Genomic DNA, 20,034 nt, shown 5'->3' with positions numbered 1-20,034 from the left:
AAAAGGGTTCCTCTGTCCCCACATCCTCTACAGCATTTGTTGCTGCTGTCCTTTTTGACGTATGCCATTCTTATAGGAGTGAGGTGGTATCTTAGTGTTGTCTTAATTTGAATTTCTCTGACAATCAGTGACCTAGAGCAGTTTTTCATATGTTTGTTAGCCTTTTAGATCTCCTCTGTAGTGAATGTTTTGTTCATATCTTCTGCCCATTTTTGGATGGGGTCATTTGCTTTTTTTGTGCTAAGTTTGCTGAGCTCTTTATATATTTAGGTGATTAGTTTCTTGTCTGATGTATGGCATGTGAAGATCTTCTCCCATTCTTTGAGGGGTCTCTCTGTTTGTTTAATAGTTTCTTTGGATGTGCAGAAGCTTTTCAATTTGATGTAGTCGCATTGGTTTGTTTCTGCTTTAGTCTTCCTTGCAATGGGTTTGATTCATCAAAGATGTCCTTGAGGTGTAGGTGGCAAAGTGTTTTACCTATGTTTTCCTCTAAGTATTTGATTGTTTCTGGTCTGAAATCTAGGTCTTTAATCCACTTGGAGTTGATTTTTGTTTCTGGTGAGATAAAGTGGTTCAATTTCATTCTTCTGCATGTTACAACCCAGTTTTCCCAGCACCATTTATTGAAGAGAGCCTCCTTTTTCCATTTAATCCTTTGGGCCCCCTTATCAAAGATTAGATGTCCATAGGTGTGGGGATTTATTTCTGGGCTTTCAATTCTGTTCCATTGGTCTGTGTGCCTATTTTTGTTCCAGTACCATGCTGTTTTGATGATGATGGCTTTATAATATAGTTTAAGGTCTGGGAGTGTGATGCCTCCATTTCTGTTTCTTTTCCTCAAGATGGTTTTGGCAATTCTAGGTGTTTTCAGGTTCCAGATAAAAATTGTAGTGTTTGTTCTATTCTCTTAAAGAAGCTTGGTGGAACTTTGATGGGTATTGCATTAAATTTGTATATGGCTCTGGGGAGAATATTCATTTTGATGATATTTATTCTTCCAATCCATGAGCATGGGATATCTTTCCATTTCTTGGTATCAGTTTCTATTTCCTTGAATAGTGACTCATAGTTTTCAGCATACAAATCTTTCACTTCTTTGGTCAACTTTATTCCTAGGTATTTGATTGATTTTGCTGAAGCAGTAAAGGGGAGGGATTTCTGGATGTCTTCTTCTTCAGATTTAGTGTTTGCATAAAGAAATGCCACTGATTTTTGTACACTGATTTTGTAGCCTGATACCTTGCTATATTGCCTAATAACTTGCAGTCTTTTTCTGCTGGATTCTTTAGGTTTTTCTATGTATACTATCATATCATCTGCGAATAGTGAGAGCTTGACTTCTTCCCTTCCAATCTGTATTCCTTAGATTTCTTTCTCTTGCCTGATAGCTATGGTAAGAACTTCCAATACTATGTTGAAGAGTAAAGGTGACAGTGGACAGCCCTGTCTAGTCCCCGATCTGCAGGGGAATGCTTTCAGCTTCTGTCCATTGAGTATGATGTTGGCTGTAGGTTTGCTATATATAGACTCCACTATCTTGAGGAATTTCCCATCTATTCCCATTTTTTGTAGAGTTTTGAGCATGAATGGGTGTTGGATTTTGTCAAAGGCTTTCTCTGCATCTATTGAGATAATCATGTGGTTTTTGGCTTTGCTTTTATTGATGTGGTGAATGACATTGATTGACTTACGGATGTTGAACCAACCTCGCATTCCAGGGATGAATCAAACTTGGTCGTGATGAACAATCTTTTTGATATGTTGCTGTCTGCGGTTGGCCAATATCTTGTTTAATATTTTGGCATCTATGTTCATCAGAGTTATTGGTCTGTAGTTTTCCTTTTTTGTTCTGTCCCAATCAGCTTTTGGTGTCAGGGTGATGTTGGCTTTATATAAGGTGGAAGGGAGTAGTCCTGTTTCTTCAATCTTATGGAGTAGCTTAAGAAGTATGGGTACTCACTGTTTCCTGAAAGTTTTGTAGAATTCATTTGTGAGCCATCTGGTCCAGGACTTTTGTTGTTGGGGAGATTCTTAATAACGGTTTCAATTTCTTTGTTTGTGATTGGTGCATTTAGATTTTGTGGTTCTTCTTGGTTCAGTTTTGGAAGTGCATAGGTTTCTAGGAATTGTTCCATTTCTTCCAGATTCTCTAGCTTGGTGGCATATAGTTCTTTATAGAAGTTTCGCAGGATTCTCTGGATTTCTGTGGTGTCAGTTGTGATATCTCCTGCATCGTTTACAATTCTATCAATTTGAGTGTTCTCTCTTTTTTGTTTGGTGAGTCTGGCTAGGCGTTTGTCAATTTTGTTTAATCTTTCAAACAACCGACATTTGGCTTCATTGATCTTTTGTATGGTTCATTTATTTTTGATGTTGTTTATTTCTGCTCTAACTTTAGTGATTTCTGTCCTTCTGGTTGCTTTCGGGTTCTTTTGTTCCTCTTCCTCTAAGTGCTTGAGGTGTGCAGTAAGGTCGTTCATTTGACCTTCTTCTTGGTGTTTAATATGTGATTGTATGGCTATAAGTTTCCACTCAATACTGCTTTAGCTGTGTCCCAAATATTTTGATAGGTTGTGTCTTCATTTTCATTTGTTTCCAGGAACATTTGAATTTCCTGCTTGAGTGAGTCTCTGACCCAGTGGTTCTTAAGGAGTATGTTGTTTAGTTTCCAAATTCTGTGACTTTTAATAATTTTATGTTTGTTGTTAAATGTTAGTTTTACTCCACTGTGGTCTGAGAAGATACTTGGGATGATTTCGATGCTCTTGAATTTATTGATGCTGTCTTTGTGGCCTAACATGTGGTCTATCCTTGAGTATGTGTTATGTGGATATGAAAAGAAGGTGTATTCCAGTTTTTGGGGGTGAAGGACGCTGAAAATGTCCAAGAGGTCTAGTCTGTCAATCTCTTCACTCAATTCTCTTGTATCTTTGTTGGTTGTCTGCTTTGTTGATCTGTCTACATGTGAGAGTGGGTTATTGATGTTTCCCACTATTATTGTACTACTATTGATGTATTTTTGAAATTCTTTCAGTACGTGCTTGACATATTTAGATGGTCCCTCATTGGGTGCATAGATGTTAATAATTGTTAAGTCTTCTTGGCTGATTGATCCTCTAATCATTATGTAATGTCCTTGCCTATCTTTTATTTATTTAATTTAAAATCTATTGTGTCTCTGATGAGAATGGCTGTTCCTGCCCTTTTTTTGTGGTCTGTTAGCCTGTATGAGAGTTTTCCATCCTTTCACTTTAAGTCTGTGTTTATCTTGTTGTGACAGATTGAATTCTTGCAAGCAGCATATGGTTGGATTATGTTTTCTGATCCATCCCCCCACCCTGTGACTTTTGATGGGTGAGTTTAAGCCATTGACGTTTATTGATATTATGGATTTAATGTATTGTAGACCCATTGTTCAGAAAAAAATTTTTGTTTGCTCTGATATATTGCCAGTATTATAGTGATGTTCTTGTTTATAAGAGGTCTTTTAGAACCTCTTTCAGGGCCGGCTTGGTGATGGTTGCCTCCTTTAACTGTTGTTTGTCTAAAAGGTTTTGATCCCTCCATCTCATTTGAATGAAAGTCTATCAGGATATATTATCCTTGGTTGAAACCCTTTTTCATTCAGGGATCCATAGATATCTTGCCATTCCCTTCTGGCTTTTAGAGTTTGAGTGGAGAAGTCTGCAGATAATCTTATGGGTTTTCCCTTGTATGTGACTTTTTGTTTCTCTCTTGCAGCCTTTAGGATCCTTTCGTTATCCTTATTCCTTCTCATTGTGACTATGATGTGTCTTGGTGTCTTCTGGTCTGGGTTGATTCTGTTTGGTACTCTCTGGGCCTCTTGAACCTTGATGTCCTTTCTGTTATTCAGGTCTGGGAGGTTTTCTTCTATTATTTCCTCTAGAATGTTTGCTTCCCCTTCCACTCTTTCTTCCTCTAGCAGGCCAATTATACGAATATTACTTCTTTTGAGATCATCCCATATGTCTCTTTTGTTGTTTTCAGTGTCTCTCAATCTCTTTTTAAGCTCTTTCACATCTTTCTTATTTTTTTCTAACTCATCCTCTGTCTGACTAATTCTGTTTTCTGCTTCTGTTAGTCTGCTTTTCCTTGCCTCAGCTTCTTTCTTCATTACAGCTGTTTCATCTTTCAGTTCTCTAATTGCCTCAAGATAATCAGTATTTTCCTTGGGGGTCTCAACTGTTGTTTCCCTAATACTGCCATTCCTTTTCTCCAATGTTGTTTTCATTTATGTGATTAATAAGTTTATTATTGCTTGCATAGTTTTCTTATCTATGGTTACTTCTGGCTGATTTGTAGTTTCTTCTGGCTCTTGTCTTCATTCATTGGATTAGCAGTTTTATTTGTTTTTTATCTACCCATTTTTTTGATTTATGTGGTTTTTTTTTATGCTCTGTTGTTCCTCAGTTGTTGTGTCTTGAGTACAAGTAACACTGTACTAAATACCTTTATGACAATTGCACTCACCAACCTCAGGAATTACAGTAGCAACTGAAGCATATATTGAAGCAGTTTAATCATTACCAGTTAGCCAAATAATTTCTCTAGTCCATGAATAAATAGTAACCAAGTCCCAGTGAAGAAGAAAGAGAAAAGAAAGAAAGGATAGCAAGAATAGACAGTTATGCAAATCTACTATCCACTGTATATTCTAGGGTTAACAAGAGGGGAAAGGGAACTAGAGCAGAGATACAAACATAGAGAGTCCACTCTGAGTCAGATTTCTTCCCCTAAATAATTCACAAATTCAGAAAGGCAAAGAAGAAGGAAGAAGTGTATGACAAGATTAAAAAAAAATAGGCAAGAGAGTGAAAAGGGAAAAGATAAGAAAAAGAGCTGTAATTAAAAAGCAGTGAAAAGAAATTCCCAAATGTGTATCAGTGAATTCAAAAAAGCACACTGTTTGGTGGTGTGGTGGCCGGGGGCTGTGACTTTGGAAGCTGTATGATTAAGGAAGAAAGGATGACAAGAATGAGAAAAAGAAAAAAAAAGAAAGAAAGAGAGAGAGAGAGAAAAAGAAAAATATAAGAAAAAGAACAGTCATCAAAGGGCAGTGAAATAAAGGTTTTTTTTATGAATTTATTTTTAATTATTTAATTAGCTATGCGGGGTGAGGTGGGGGGGGTTGGCTACTTAGAAAAAAGGCCAGAGGTTTCAGAAGGGTATAAACTTAGAATTAATGATACTCCCTGGTGGGACAGGAATTTGGTAAAGAAAAGGAGCTCCTAGCAGGGGATCCTGCTGGGCCCTGCTTCCCAGGGACTGGTTTTGGGGGGGGGGGCAGGGAAGGATGTATGCTTAGAAATTAAAAGGAAGAAAAAAAATTTTTTCCCCTTTTTTCCTACTCTAACTCTTAACCCAAATTAAGTTATAGCCACTTCCTTGGTGTCACCGCTAGGACCCCTTATTGGCTGGCCTACTAAAGGCAGAAAATCCTACCGTTTCCAGGAGATGTGGTCAGAGCTCAGCCACTAGCAGCTTCTCAGTCCACCATCTTCCGGGAACCCCCCTCGTCTTTCATTTCTATAGTTACTCTGCAGAAGATTAGCACCTCCAGTTAAATCCATTTTTCCTTGAAATACACACTAGTCTCTCTCTTTTAGTTTCAGAGTAGTACTCCATTGAATATATGTCCCATAACTGTTTTATTCAGTCATCTCTTCTTGAGCATTCATGTTGTTTCCACTCATTGGCAACTGTGAATAAAGTGGCCGTGAACAAAGTATTGCATGTATCCCTTTGCTTTAGTGGTTTTATGTCGTTAGGATATATGCCTAGAAGTAGTATTGTAGGATCACTTGGTATTTCCATTTTTATTTATTTAAATGCTCTCTATACTATTTTCCAAAGGTGTTGGGACAATTTTCATTTCTAGCAATGTAGTATTGTTCCTTTTTCTCCACATCTTTGTGAATACTTGTCATTTCCTGCTCTACCAATGCGATCCATTCTCACAGATATAAAGCAGTACTTCATTGTGGTTTTAATTTTCATTTATCTCTTCGTTTAATACCTCTGTGAATCAGAGAAGAAAAGATAGCTTATGAGGAGGAGTGGTGAGTTTATCTATAGTATTATAGAAGACAGATATGTTACAGAAAGCTATATGTTTTTTCATGAATGCATTCAGTCATTTGATATTTATTGAGATCCTACTATATTATAATCACTGCATTTGTGACTAGGAAAGAAATAATACTAAGAACCTGTGATATGTTCATGTATAATAGAAACATACCCAGCCTTTGTTGAAACTGGACTCTCAGAAGACTTCTAAATATGCCTGACTTCAGGAAGTGCTATGATTTAAGGCAGCTGATACTTTTATAATCTCTTTCTAAAATTATAATATATAATCTCTGTATTGATGATGAGGACAAAATAAGTATTCTTATAAATAAAAAATACTTTTACACAAAGCAGTGCTATATATAGAGAAGAGCATATCAATCGTATGCAAAGATTTTTAATGATAATGTAACTTCCTACCCCTGATATTCAGTTTAATGATTAGAATGTGACTAGTGGCACCTGGCTAAGTGCACATAGTACAAAGCGCAAGCACTTGCACAAGTATCTGGCTTCCAGCCCCCTGCTCCCCACCGACGGGGATATTGCTTCACAAGCGGTGGAGCAGGTCTGCCAGTGTGTATCTTTCTCTTCCCCCCTGTCTTCCTGTCCTCTCTCCTTTTGTCTCTATCCCATCCGACAACAACAATGACAAATAGAAAAAATGGCCTCCAGGAGCAATGAAATCATATTGTAGGCACTGAGCCCCAGTGATAACTCTGGAGGCACTCGCTCACACACACATACACACACACACACACACACACACACACACACACACACACACACACACACACACATGGATGTGACTAATATTTTAGAAGATTCCTGTTGATTGAATTTATTTGTTCCACCCTTCAAAAGTACTCACTACTTTGAAGTTTGGGAATGTTACTTCTTTGATTTTAAATAGAAGTGTCTGCAAATAACACATACCTTTAGTTTGGAATTTGAATACCGGTATGAGAAGAAGTTAATTTTGCACTTTTGCATGAAGATTCTCAAGGAAGTTTAACAGAGCAGAATTAAATAATTTATCTGCATATTTTTTATTTCTTTATTGGGGAATTAATGTTTTACATTCAACAGTAAATACAATAGTTTGTATATGCATAACATTTCCCAGTTTTCCATATAACAATACAACCCCCATGAGGTCCTCTGTCATACTTTTTGGACCTGTATTCTCCCCCCCCACACACACCAGAGTCCTTTACTTTGGTGCAATATGCCAATTCCAGTTCAGGTTCTACTTGTGTTTTCTCCTGTTTTTCAACTTCTTCCTGAGAGTGAGATCATCCCACATTCATTCTTCTCTCTCTGACTTATTTCACTTAACATGAATTTTTCTTTTTTTTTTTTAATTTTTTTTCCCTTTTTAAATTTTTTTTTTTATTTAAGAAAGGATTAATTAACAAAACCATAGGGTAGGAGGAGTACAACTCCACACAATTCCCACCGCCCAATCTCCATATCCCACCCCCTTCCCCGATAGCTTTCCCATTCTCTATCCCTCTGGGAGCATGGACCCAGGGTCATTGAGGGTTGCAGAAGGTAGAAGGTCTGGCTTCTGTAATTGCTTCCCCACTGAATATGGGCGTTGACTGGTCGGTCCATACTCCCATTCTGCCTCTCTCTTTCCCTAGTAGGGTGGGTCTCTGGGGAAGCTGAGCTCCAGGACATATTGGTGGGGTCTTCAATCCAGGCTTTGTATGTTAACTCTCTTTTCAGTCACCAGGTTCCAGGTGTCATCAGGATGCCGGCCAGACTTCCCTGGATTGAACATGAATTTTTCAAGCTCAATCCAAGGTCAGCTGAAATGGTGAAGTCACTGTATTTAATAGCTGAGTAGTATTCCACTGTGTATATATACCACAAATTGCTCAGCCACTCTTCTGTTGTTGGACACCTGGGTGGCTTCCAGGTTTTGGTTATTATAAATTGTGCTGCTAAGAACATAACGTGTACACAAGTCTTTTTGGATGGGTGTGTTGGGATACTTAGGATATATCTCCAGGAGAGGAATTGCAGGATTATAGGGTAGGTCCATTTCTAGCCTGAGAGTTCTCCAGAATGTTCTCCACAGAGGTTGGGCCAATTGATATTCCAACCAGCAGCTCAAAAGGGTTCCTTTGACCCCACAACCTCTCCAGCATTTGCTAGTGCTACCTTTTCTGATGTGTAATATTCTCACAGGAGTGAACTGATATCTCATTGCTGTCTTTATTTGCATTTTTCTGAGAATCAAAGACTTGGAGCATTTTTTCATGTGTATCTCAGACTTTTGAAACTCTCCTGTGGTGAATATTCTGTCCATGTCCTCTCCCCATTTTTGGATGGGGTCATTTGTTTACTTCTTCTGAGTTTGGCAAGCTCTTTATATATATTTTCATTACTAGCCTCTTGTCTGATGTATGGCATGTAAAAATCTTCTCCCACCCTGTGAGGAGTCTCTTTGTTTAGGTAGTGGTTTCTTTTGCTTGTAGAAGCTTTTTAATTTGATGTAGTCCATACGTTTATGCTTGTCTTAGTCTTCTTTGTAATTGGATTCATTTCACTGAAGATGTCTTTAAAATTTATGCAGAAAAGAGTTCTGTCAATATTTTCTTCTAAGTATCTGATAGTTTCTGGTCTAACATCCAAGTGCTTGACCTGCTTGGAATTTACTTTATTTTTGGTGAAATATAGTGGTTTAGTTTCATTTTTCTGCATGTTCCAACCCATTTTTTCCAATAGCATTTATTTAACAGACTCTGCTTTCCCATTTAATAGTCTGGGCACCAATGTCAAAGATAAAATGTTCATTAGATGTCCAAGTGGGGGCTTACATTTGGTCTCTCAATTCTATTTCACTGGTCGGTGCACCTATTCATGTTCCAGTACCAAGCAGTTTTGACACAATGACCCTATAATATAATTTGAGATCTGGGAATGTGATGCCTCCAGTTCTGTTCTTTCTTTTCAAGATTGTTTTGTCAATTCTAGGTCTTATCTGGTTCCAGATAAAGATCTGGGAGTGTGATGCCTCCAGTTCTGTTCTTTCTTTTCAAGATTTGTTGGAAGTTCTAGGTCTTTTCTGGTTCCAGATAAACATTTGTAGCATTTATTCTATTCTAAAAAATGTGGTTGGGATCTTGATGGCGATAGCATTAAATTTATAGATGGCTCTGGATAGTATATTCATTTTGATGATGTTAATTCTTCCAACCCATGAACATGGAATATCTTTCCACTTCTTTGTGTCTTTTTCAGCTTCCTTGAATAGCAACTCATAATTTTCAGTATACATATCTTTCACTTCTTCAGATGGGTTTATTCCTAGACATTTTATTGTTTTTGTTGCTATAGTAAAAGGAATTGATTTTTGGATTTCATCTTCTTCTAACTTAGTGTTTGCATAGAGTAATGCCACTGACTTTTGAATGTTAATTTTGTAGCCTGACACCTTACTGTGTTGCCTGATGATATAAAGCTTTTGGATAAAAGCTTCTTGCTAGATTACTTAGGTTTTTCTATGTATCTGCACATAGGGAGAGTTTGACTTCTTCTCTTCCAATATGTATTCCTTTAATTCCTTGTTCCTGCCTGATTGCTATGGCAACAACTTCCAACACTATGTTGAATAATAATGATGATAGTGGGCATCCCTGTCTAGTACCTGATCTGAGGGGATATTCTTCCATTTTTTTCACCATTGAGTATGATGTTGGCTGCAGGTTTGCTATATATAGAGTCTACGATCTCTAAGAATTTTGCATCTATTCCCATTTTTTAAAATTTATTTTTCATTTAAGAAAGGCTAAATTAACAAAACCATAGGGTAGGAGGGGTACAACTCCACACAATTCCCACCACCCAGTCTCCATATCCCATCCCCTCCTCTGATAGCTTTCCCATTCTCTATCCCTCTGGGAGCATGGACCCAGGGTCGTTGTGGGTTGCAGAAGGTGGGAGGTCTGGCTTCTGTAATTGCTTCCCCGCTAAACATGGATGCTGACTGGTCAGTCCATACTCCCAGTCTGCCTCTCTCTTTCCCTAGTAGGGTGGGTCTCTGGGGAATCAGAGCTCCAGGACACATTGGTGGGGTCTTCAGTCCAGGGAAGCCTGGCCGGTATCCTGATGACATCTGGAACCTGGTGGCTGAAAAGAGAGTTAACATACAAAGCCAAACAAATTGTTGAGCAATCATGGACCCATAGGTTGGAATAGTGGAGAGGAAGTGTTGGGCGGGGGGTACTCACTGCAAACTCTAGTGTACTTCTGCTTTCAGGTATATATTTTGCACTAGTTTATGGATATGTGTGAACATATACTCTCTCTCACAGAATCTGGTCTATATCTAGGTTTTGGGACTTAGTTAGAAAGTGATCCACCTAGGAGGAATTAGAGAATACTATGAAAGGAAAGGTCTCACTCGAGTAATGAAGCTGAAGGGTTGTCATTCCACACCTGAAGTCTCTGGACACAGTCTGAACTGAAGCATGTTGAGGTGGCATTTTTTGTAGTGTTTTGATCATAGAGGGATGTTGTATTTTGTCAAAGGTTTTCTCTGCGTCTATGGATATGACCATGTGGTCTTTGGTCTTGCTTTTATTGATGTGGTGGATCACGTTGATTGATTTAGGTACATGAAACCAACCTTTCATGCCTGGGATAAACCCTACTTTGTCATGATGAACTATCTTTTTTAATATACTACTGTATCTGGTTGGCTAGAATTTTGTTCAATATTTTAGCATCTATGTTCATCAGAGATATTGGTCTGTAGTTTTATTTTTTGGTTATGTCCCTGTAGGCTTTTGGTATCAAAGTGATGCTGGCTGAGTAGAAGCTGGAAGGGAGTATTCCAGTGTCTTCAATCTACTGGAAGACTTTTAAAAGTAGAGGTATTAGTTCTTATTTGAAGGTTTTATAAAATTCATTTGTAAAACCACCTGGTCCAGGACTTTTATTCTTGGGAAGGTTTTCAAAAATTGTTTCAATTTCATTAGCTGTGATGGGACTGTTCATGTCATATAGTTCCTCTTTACTTAATTTTAGAAGTTCGTAGGTATATAGGAAATAGTCCATTTCTTCCACAGTTCTCTAGCTCGGTGGCGTATAGTTGTTCATAGATGCCTCACATGATATGTTGAATATCTGTGGTATCTGTTGTCATATGTCCTCTTTTACTTACTATCCGATTTATTTGGGTCTTCTTACTTTTTTGTTTTGTGAGTCTGGTTAAAGGTTTGTCAATTTTTTTCACTCTTTCGAAGAACCAACATTTACTTTTGTTGATCTTTTGTATGGTTTTCTTATTTTCAGTTTTATTTATTTCTGACCTAACTTTAGTGATTTTTGTCCTTCTGGTTGCTTTAGGGTTCTTTTAGGGTTCCTTTGTTCTTCTTCTTCTAGGTCTTTAAGATGTGCAATCAGGTTGTTTATTTGTGTTTCTTCTTGTTTCCTAATGTGTGCTTGTATGGCTATGAACTTCCCTTTCAGTATTGCCTTAGCTGTGTCCCAAATATTTTGATAGCTTATGTCTTCATTTTCATTGAAATCTCAAAACATTTTGATTTCTTCCTTAATTTCTCTTTGACCCAGTCGTTGTTAAGTAGTGTACTATTGAGCTTCCACAGTTTGGGACTATTAATAATCTTTTGTTGATTTTTAAGTGTTAGTTTAATTCCACTGTGGTCTGAGAAGATGCTTGGGATGATTTCAATGCTCTTGAATTTGCTGATGCTCTCTTTCTTTCCTAACATATGGTCTATCCTTGAGAATGACCCACGTAGACTTGAGTAAAATGTGTATTCCAGTTTCTTTGGATGAATGACTCTGAAAATGTCCATTAGTTCTAGCTTATATATCTCCTCATTTAGCTCTTTCATGTCTTTTATTGATTTTCTGCTTGGATGATCTGTCAAGTCGAGAGAGTGGGGTGTTTCTACTATGACTGTCTTGATGTTAATATATTGCTGTAGTTCTTTCAGTAGATTTAGATGGCTTCTCATTGGGTGCATTATCTGCATATTTTAAGTCACCCCTTTAGGATATGTGGTAACATTCAAGTGTGCACTATGTACTAGATGATCTTTAGGAACATGATAGAGGGAAAGAATGAACCTGTGTTTTGGCTTCAGAAGTTATTGTATCCTACTTACAGCTCTTACTAGTGGATTATAATATGGACATTTCAGTAATGTAAGGAAAAATATTATGTTCAGTTTATTCTGAAATGAAGCAAAATGAAGAGCCAGAAATTCATCAGAATTTTAAAAAATTTTTTATTTGTTTATTTATTTCCTTTTGTTGTCCTTTTTTATTGGTGTAGTTATTGTTACTGATATCATCATTGTTGGATAGGACAGAGAGAAATGGAGAGAGGAGGGGAAGTCAGAGAATGGGAAAGAAAGATAGATACCTGCATACCTGCTTCACCGCTTGTGAAGTGACCCCCCTGCAGGTGGGGAGCCAGGGGTTCGAACTGGGATCCTTAAGCCGGCCCTTGCACTTTGCATCACGTGTGCTTAGCTTGCTGCGCTACCGCCTGACTCCCAGAATTTTTTAAATTTTTATTTATAAAAAGGAAACACTGACAAAAAGCATAGGATAAGAGGGGTACATTTCCACACAATTTCTACCACCAGAACTCCTTATCCCCTCCCCTCCCCTGATAGCTTTCCTATTCTTTATCCCTCAGGGAGTATGGACCCAGGGTCATTATGGGGTGCAGAAGGTGGGAGGTCTGGCTTCTCTAATTGCTTTCCCACTGAATATGGGTGTTGATAGGTCGATCCATACCCCCAGCCTGCCTCTCTCTTTCCCTAGTGGGGTGGGGCTCTGGGCAATCGGAGCTCCAGGACACATTGGTGGGGTCATCTGCCCAGGGAAGTCTGGTTGGCATCTGTTAGCATCTGTAACCTGGTGGCTGAAAAAAGAGTTAACATATAGAGCCAAACAAATTGTTGACAAATCATGAACCTAAAGACTGGAATAGTTCATATGAAAAATTGGGGAGCGGGTAATCCGTTTTGTAGATAATTAGTAGTCCTATTTTAGTTGTATTCCTAAGAGCCCATAACTATACGAGTTTTTTGTTTGTTTGTTTTGTTTTGTTTTCTTGAGTTTGACATCTGATATACAGGTGGATTTAAGTTATTTTCTGGGGAGATGATGTCATGATTGGAAAAAGGACCAGAAAGCTAGATCAGGGAAGAGAGCAGCTCCCTAATATGGGAAAGGTGCATAAATATTGTTGACAGTAAACCCATCGATTTTATCTGATCTGGGACCCATATTCAGCTTTAGAGCCTATGTGAACTCTGTATCACTATAGGCACACAGACCAGTGGAACAGAATTGAAAGCCCAGAACTAGACCCCCCACACCTATGGACATCTAATCTTTGATAAGTGGTCCCAAAGTATTAAATGGAGAAAGGAAGCTCTCTTCAATAAATGGTGCTAGGGAAACTGGGTTGAAACATGCAGAAGAGTGAAACTGAACCAATTTATCTCACCAGAATAAAAAATAAACTCCAAATGGATCAAGGACCTGGATGTTAGAACAGAAACTATCAAATACTTAGAGAAAAACATTGGTGGAACATTTTCCCACCTAAACCCCATGTACGTATTTGATGATTCAAACCTAACTGCAAGGACGACTAAAACAAAAGCAAATCAATGGGACTACTTCAAATAAAAAAGATTCTGCACAGCCAGAGAAACCATCACCCAAACAAAAAGACCCCTCACAGGATGGGAGAAGATCTTCACATGCCATATATCAGACAAGAGACTAATAACCAAAATATACAAAGAGCTATGCAAACTTAGCAACGAAAAAGCAAATGACCCCATCCAAAAATGAGCCTAGGATATGAAGAAAGCATTCACTGAAGAAGAGATCCAAAAGGCTAACAAGCACATGAAAAATTACTCCAGGTCACTGATTGTCAGAGAAATACAAATAAAGACAACACTGAGATACCACTTCACTCCTGTGAGAATGGCATACATCAAAAAGGACAGCAGCAACAAATTCTGGAGAGGCTGTGGGGACAAAGGAACCCTCTGCACTTCTGGTGGGAATGTAAATTGGTTGCATCATCAAAATTTTATTGAGACAAACTAATAGCTTTGAGAAAGGATCAGGCTCACCTGGGAAATTTCTTCTCTGATAAAACCAAAGGTGGGTAGGAACACATAGCTATCTTAGTGTGTCCCCATCTCCTGGATACATTGTGCTACCGTAATGGCTGCTCTATAAATCTGTTGCACGGATGTCCTACTGAGATAACAGTTTTTGATTTCTTAATGGGTTTCTTCATCCTTTTACCTGTATTAGATGAACTATTTCCTGCAACTTCTCTTTTTGGCTTATGTTCCTTCTTTCTCTCTGTGTTTCTCTCCCTTATTAAAAAGGGTATATGTAGAGAAAGAACTTTCCACAGGGATAAAAAATAGGCAACCTAGTAGCAGGAAAGGATATTTGCACATTATACATCTAACTAGGGTTCCTAGCAACATTCATTAAAAAATCATAATCACCAAGGCCCTTTTCCTGCTTTCTTTTCTCCCCCCACCCCGTTTTCTTAATATGGAACATTCTCACAGATGTGATATTCATCTCAGTGTGGTTTAATTTATATTTTCTTTTTTCATTTTTTAATAAATCTTTTTTATTGTCTTTATTTATTTATTGGATAGAGACAGCCAGAAACTGAGTGAAAGGGGGGAGATAGAGAGGGTGAGAGACAGAAAAATACTTGCAGCCCTGCTTCACCACCTGTGAAGCTTTCCCCCTCAGGTGGGGACCAGGGGCTTGAACCTGGTTCCATGTGCACTGTAACATGTGCACTCAACTAGGTGCACCACTACCTGGCCCCAATTTGTATTTTTATAATGATAATGTATATGGTTGCTCATCTCTTCTTTTGAGAAGTATCTACTCAGATCTTTTGCCCATTTTTAATTTGGCCACATTTTTTGTTGTTGTTGAATTGTATGATTTTTTAAAAATAAATGTTGCTAGCAATCCTAGTTAGATGTGTAATGTGCAAATATCCTTTCCTGCTACTAGGTTGCCTATTTTTTATCCTTGTGGAAAGTTCTTTCTCTACATATAACCTTTTTAAACTGATGAAGTCCCATTTATGAAGTCCCATTTATTTAATCTCTCTTTGATTTCCCTTGCAACAAATGGGATCATTTCTCCAAACCATCTCTGGTGTTAGGTCCTGAAGTGTTGCAACTGTGTTTTCACTCTCATTGATGTTGCTGCTTGATTTCATCACTGGGTGTCAATTTTTTATGATTTATGGAGACAGACAGAAGGAGAACAGGAAGGACACCATGACACCACCGCTTGCACAAATATGGTGCTAGCTGGGCTTCTCTGCCTTTCTAAGTGGAACTTCTCTTCTTGGAAAACATGCTCTACTCTTTTTTTTCGTTAGCAGCCATCCTTTGAGACTACCTTGAATGTTTAGAGGAGCTCTCACCAACTCTTCCAAACTAGACTAGGAATGCTTTCTCCACATTTCCAGAATACTCTGTCCTATCCTGTTGTATCAACCTGTATCAAATTGTAGATGAATTGCCTGATCTGGAATGTCCTATTGGAGCTGTCCTGTTTTCTGGCCCCACAAATGCTGTATATTCTATGGCACATAGCTTCCCGCTATGATAATATTGAAACTAAGGGCTGCCAACAGGTGATTTTTTTCCCTTTAGGGAGATAATTTTACCCATGACCACAATTATTTGAGCCATTTTGATTTTAAATTCACTCTTCTGTGATAGAAATAAATTTAGACTATTCTAATTTAACCATTTTGTGTTACAATTAGGTCATTTTTATAGTTGCTTGTTTAGATAACTGTAATTCACCTCTGAAGTTTCTAACTTCCTCTTTCATTTTCCCCATCTTCTACACTCCCCTTTTCTAATATTTTCTGTTTCAAAGTTCATCGCAACAAGCTTTTGGTAAGTCCAAGACTTTACCTAGTCATTTTCAATACACTCCCAAATGTCTTTGTATTACTAGATAGGACTCTGTGTGCCTGAAAAGTCTTTTCTCATTAGTGTTAGTTTCTTACTTTAGGAGACTGATAGAATTGATTGGGCAAATGTGTCCTGCCAGATATTCTTCTGAACTCAATATCTAATCAATTTCGTAGTACAAGTGAGTATTCCTGAGTGACTATAATCTCCAACTTCATTTTCTTCTTGAAATTTCAACCAGTTTCCCCAAAGGGTGAGGATTGGATAAAAATAGTAAATAGAGTCCCATAAGAGCTTAATAATAGATATTTATTTATATAAGTTTATTCAGAATATATCAACACCTAGGAAGGCAAACCAACTACAGGAATAAAGCAGTTAGATTCTCCCAGGAGGACAAGAATTCAAGTGCATTGAGAAAAAAAAAAGTTGTTCTTTTCTATGTAAGGAAAATCATCTCTGTAGAAACAGGTTGTTTACATTTCCAAGTCTGCAAATTCCCTTCACAGCCATGTCATGCATCAAACAGAGAAAGGAGAAGGGAGCTTTTATTTTTTGGTCTCTGTTGTGCATAAAGAAGATCCCTGGAAATGAGTCATCTTGGAGCAGAAAAATCATAATAGCAATAATAACAATGCATCAGTGATTCTCAAACTCATCTGTGAAGTAGAGTATGTTTTTCAAAGGACTCTCACTTCTATTGCATCTCATTTGAACATTATGACAACCCCAGGAGGTACATAGGTGGATATTATTATTACTATTTTACACATGAGGATCCTGAGTCATGGAGGATGGAAATCCTGAGTCGTGGAGGATGGAGAGTTATTTGTCTAGAATCACAGAGCTAGTTAGTGACAGCTTTGGAGCCTGAGCCCAGATTTTTCTGAAGAATGGTGTAGCATAAATGGATTATGTGCACTGCCTGCACACAAAAATACTCATGGCATGGAGAAAATCTAAACCTCCTTCTCATTTGGGAGTCTGGAGAAGTGACTGGAGATTTTCAGATTCACTTGGCAGTACTCATAACAGGACTGAAATGCAAACTGTGACATCTCTTGGTGATGATTGGTTGACATCCATGAACATCTAAGGAGGATGAAGTAGTGACTTTATTTCGTTAGTTTCACTGCTAGGTTTATGAATATCCAAAAAGAAATTAAATTCGTTTGATGATCTTGACAAATTTTAAATAGTTAATTTTTTCTTGATGCAAGAATAGATGAACTTGAAAAAATTTAAATGATTTTTTAAAATATTTTTATTTTACTTATTTATTCCCTTTTGTTGCCCTTGTTGTTTTTTTATTGTTGTAGCTATTATTGTTGTTGTCGTTGTTGGATAGGACAGAGAGAAATGGAGAGAGGAGGGGAAGACAGAGAGGAGGAGAGAAAGATAGACACCTGCAGACCTGCTTCACCGTCTGTGAAGCGACTCCCCTGCAGGTGGGGAGCCGGGGTTCGAACCAGGATCTTTATGCCAGTCCTTGTGCTTTGCGCCACCTGCGCTTAACCCGCTGCGCTACAGTCTGACTCCCAAATTGTTATTTTTTAATTTAAAGATTGTAAGGAAATATTAGTGACCTGGATTTCTCAATCATTTTCCAGTTAGTACAATATTAATTTTTTTCTTTTTTTTCCTATCGATTTAATAATTACCAACAAGACCATAGGATAAGAGGGGTACAATTCCACACAATTCCCACCACCAGAGTTCTACATCCGATCTCCTCCACTGGAAACTTTCCTAGACCCAGGATCACTATGGGATGCAGAAGGTGGAAGGCCTGGCTTCTGTAATTGCTTTTCCATTGGACCTGGCAGGTCAATCCATACTCCCAGTCTGTTTCCCTTGTGGGGCAGATCTCTGGAGAGGTGGGGTTACAGAGTACATTTGTGAGGTCATCTATCCAGTAAAGTCAGGTTGGTGTCATGGTAGCATCTGTAACTTGGCAGCATAAAAAGCATTAATATATAAAGCAGGAAAAAAAAAAACATTTAATAACCAGGAATCTAAAGGTAAGTCTAGAGTAGATGATATTTGGGGTCTCCATTTTGGAAAAAGCTAGTAGGTCTATTTTATATATATTCCAAGGGGCCCATGACTTAACTAATTTTTGCCTGAGCTAACATGCTGGTGGGCTAAAGGTATTATCTGGGGGAGATGGTGTCAAAGTTGGGAATAGGTGAGAGCTGGATCAGGGAAGAGAGTAGCTCCCAAACATGAAAAAGTATATAAATATTGTTTAATATAAACCCCATAGATTTGATTTGGGGCCCATATTCAGCACAGGAGCCTGTGTGCTTGATATAATAAAGGACCAGCAAGTGTTTAGATTTTCCAGCTACCACAACCTTTCCTGTGTTCTTTGTCCCATCCATTTAGCTTTCCTGTCATCCAGAATTTTAGATAAAACAAATCCCTATTCAACAGGGGAGGGGATTAAGATGTACAAAGTTAAACTGGCTACCCTGTATTTAAGTAACTAATAGCAGAAGCAAGACCAAAAACAGAAGAGCCAATAAGAATTTTTAGCTAACATTTTAAAAATACTTATTTAAATAATGAGAGAAAGAAAAAGAGACCAGAGCACAGCATCATATGCCATGGTGGGAATGGAGGCCTGGTCTTTACATGTGCAAGTTCTGCACCCTACATGATTGGTCACTTCTCTGACTATTAGTCACTATGTTCTTAGTTCCTTTTCTTTTTTCACTGGATATGCACTTATATATAATTTTTACTGAGGGCACAGCTAAAATATTGAAGGACACTACCCCCATAATTGGTCAAAATGTTATTGGGCTGTCAGAAAAAAAAAGTCATGACATATTTTTTTATAGAAAAGCATAGCAAATGGCTGTAGAGACAATATAATGGTCATGCAAAAAAGCTTTCATGCCTGAGCCTCTGAGAACCTAGATTCAGTCCCCAGGTCCCCAGAACCCAGAGTTGATGAGTGCTATGGTCTCTCTCCATGTATCTTTCCATCCATATCTCTCTCATTAAAATAAATAAAATATTTTTAAATAAAAACTGAAAAATACATCATGACATCTCCAAAAACCATAGAAAGATTTTAATAGATTAACTTGAGGTGCCATCATAGGACTGAACTCTTAGTGAAATTAGTATAATAGGAATTTTTTTCTTGTTTATGCTGTAGTCGTGCTAGGTTAGTAAGTGACAGATGTGGTAGATGAGAAATATGTTTTTTTCTCTCCACAATCACTGAAGACTGAGACTGAGTCTCCAACTTGTAGATTTACAACTTAGAGCTCATACCTCCTTGTGTACTGGAGTGGGAGGGGAAATACACAGCACTCATACCCACTGCTCTACTTCTAAACACTTCACTTTTCATTTGACCTTGGGCTTTGTGTCTGTGTGATTCTACCACTCCCAAGTTCTCTGGTTTTCACTATTCATTTAAATTTCAGAAAGAGACGGAGTTGAAGGGGAAGACAGAGAAGGGAGAAAGAGAGAAAGAGAAGGGCAAGGAAGGGGGGACTAGAAAGACACTACAGCTCTGCTCCACCATTCATGAAGCTACTGGGCATGGTATTTCTATGATAACAGGAGGCTTAAACCCAGGTCCCTGTGTTGAGGTAAAGCATACACTCTACTGGGTGAGTCATCACCTGGCCCCCTACATCTGTAATGACTTTGTCCTTGCTCCCTTGATCAGATTGATCACATACACCAGTCAGAGTCCATACAAGCTGAGGAGTGACTTTTTTTTTCTCAGCAGAGAACAAATTTGGTGAGCAAGGAGATGACTACTATTGGGCTCTCTGCTCTGTTTCCTTCTATTCTTACCACTCTTTAGTCTCCAAGTCAGTGCAGATAAAGTTTTGAAAATGTAAATTATATTACTTTAATTCTCTGATGGAAATTATCTATGTCTTTACTTTCATCCTAAAATAAAATCCAGTCTTTTCCTTCA

This window comes from Erinaceus europaeus, chromosome 18 (assembly GCF_950295315.1).
Source record: "Erinaceus europaeus chromosome 18, mEriEur2.1, whole genome shotgun sequence".
In the NCBI taxonomy this organism is placed as follows: domain Eukaryota; kingdom Metazoa; phylum Chordata; class Mammalia; order Eulipotyphla; family Erinaceidae; genus Erinaceus; species Erinaceus europaeus.
The sequence above is the reverse complement of the archived record's forward strand: the minus strand, read 5'-3'. Positions refer to the sequence as shown.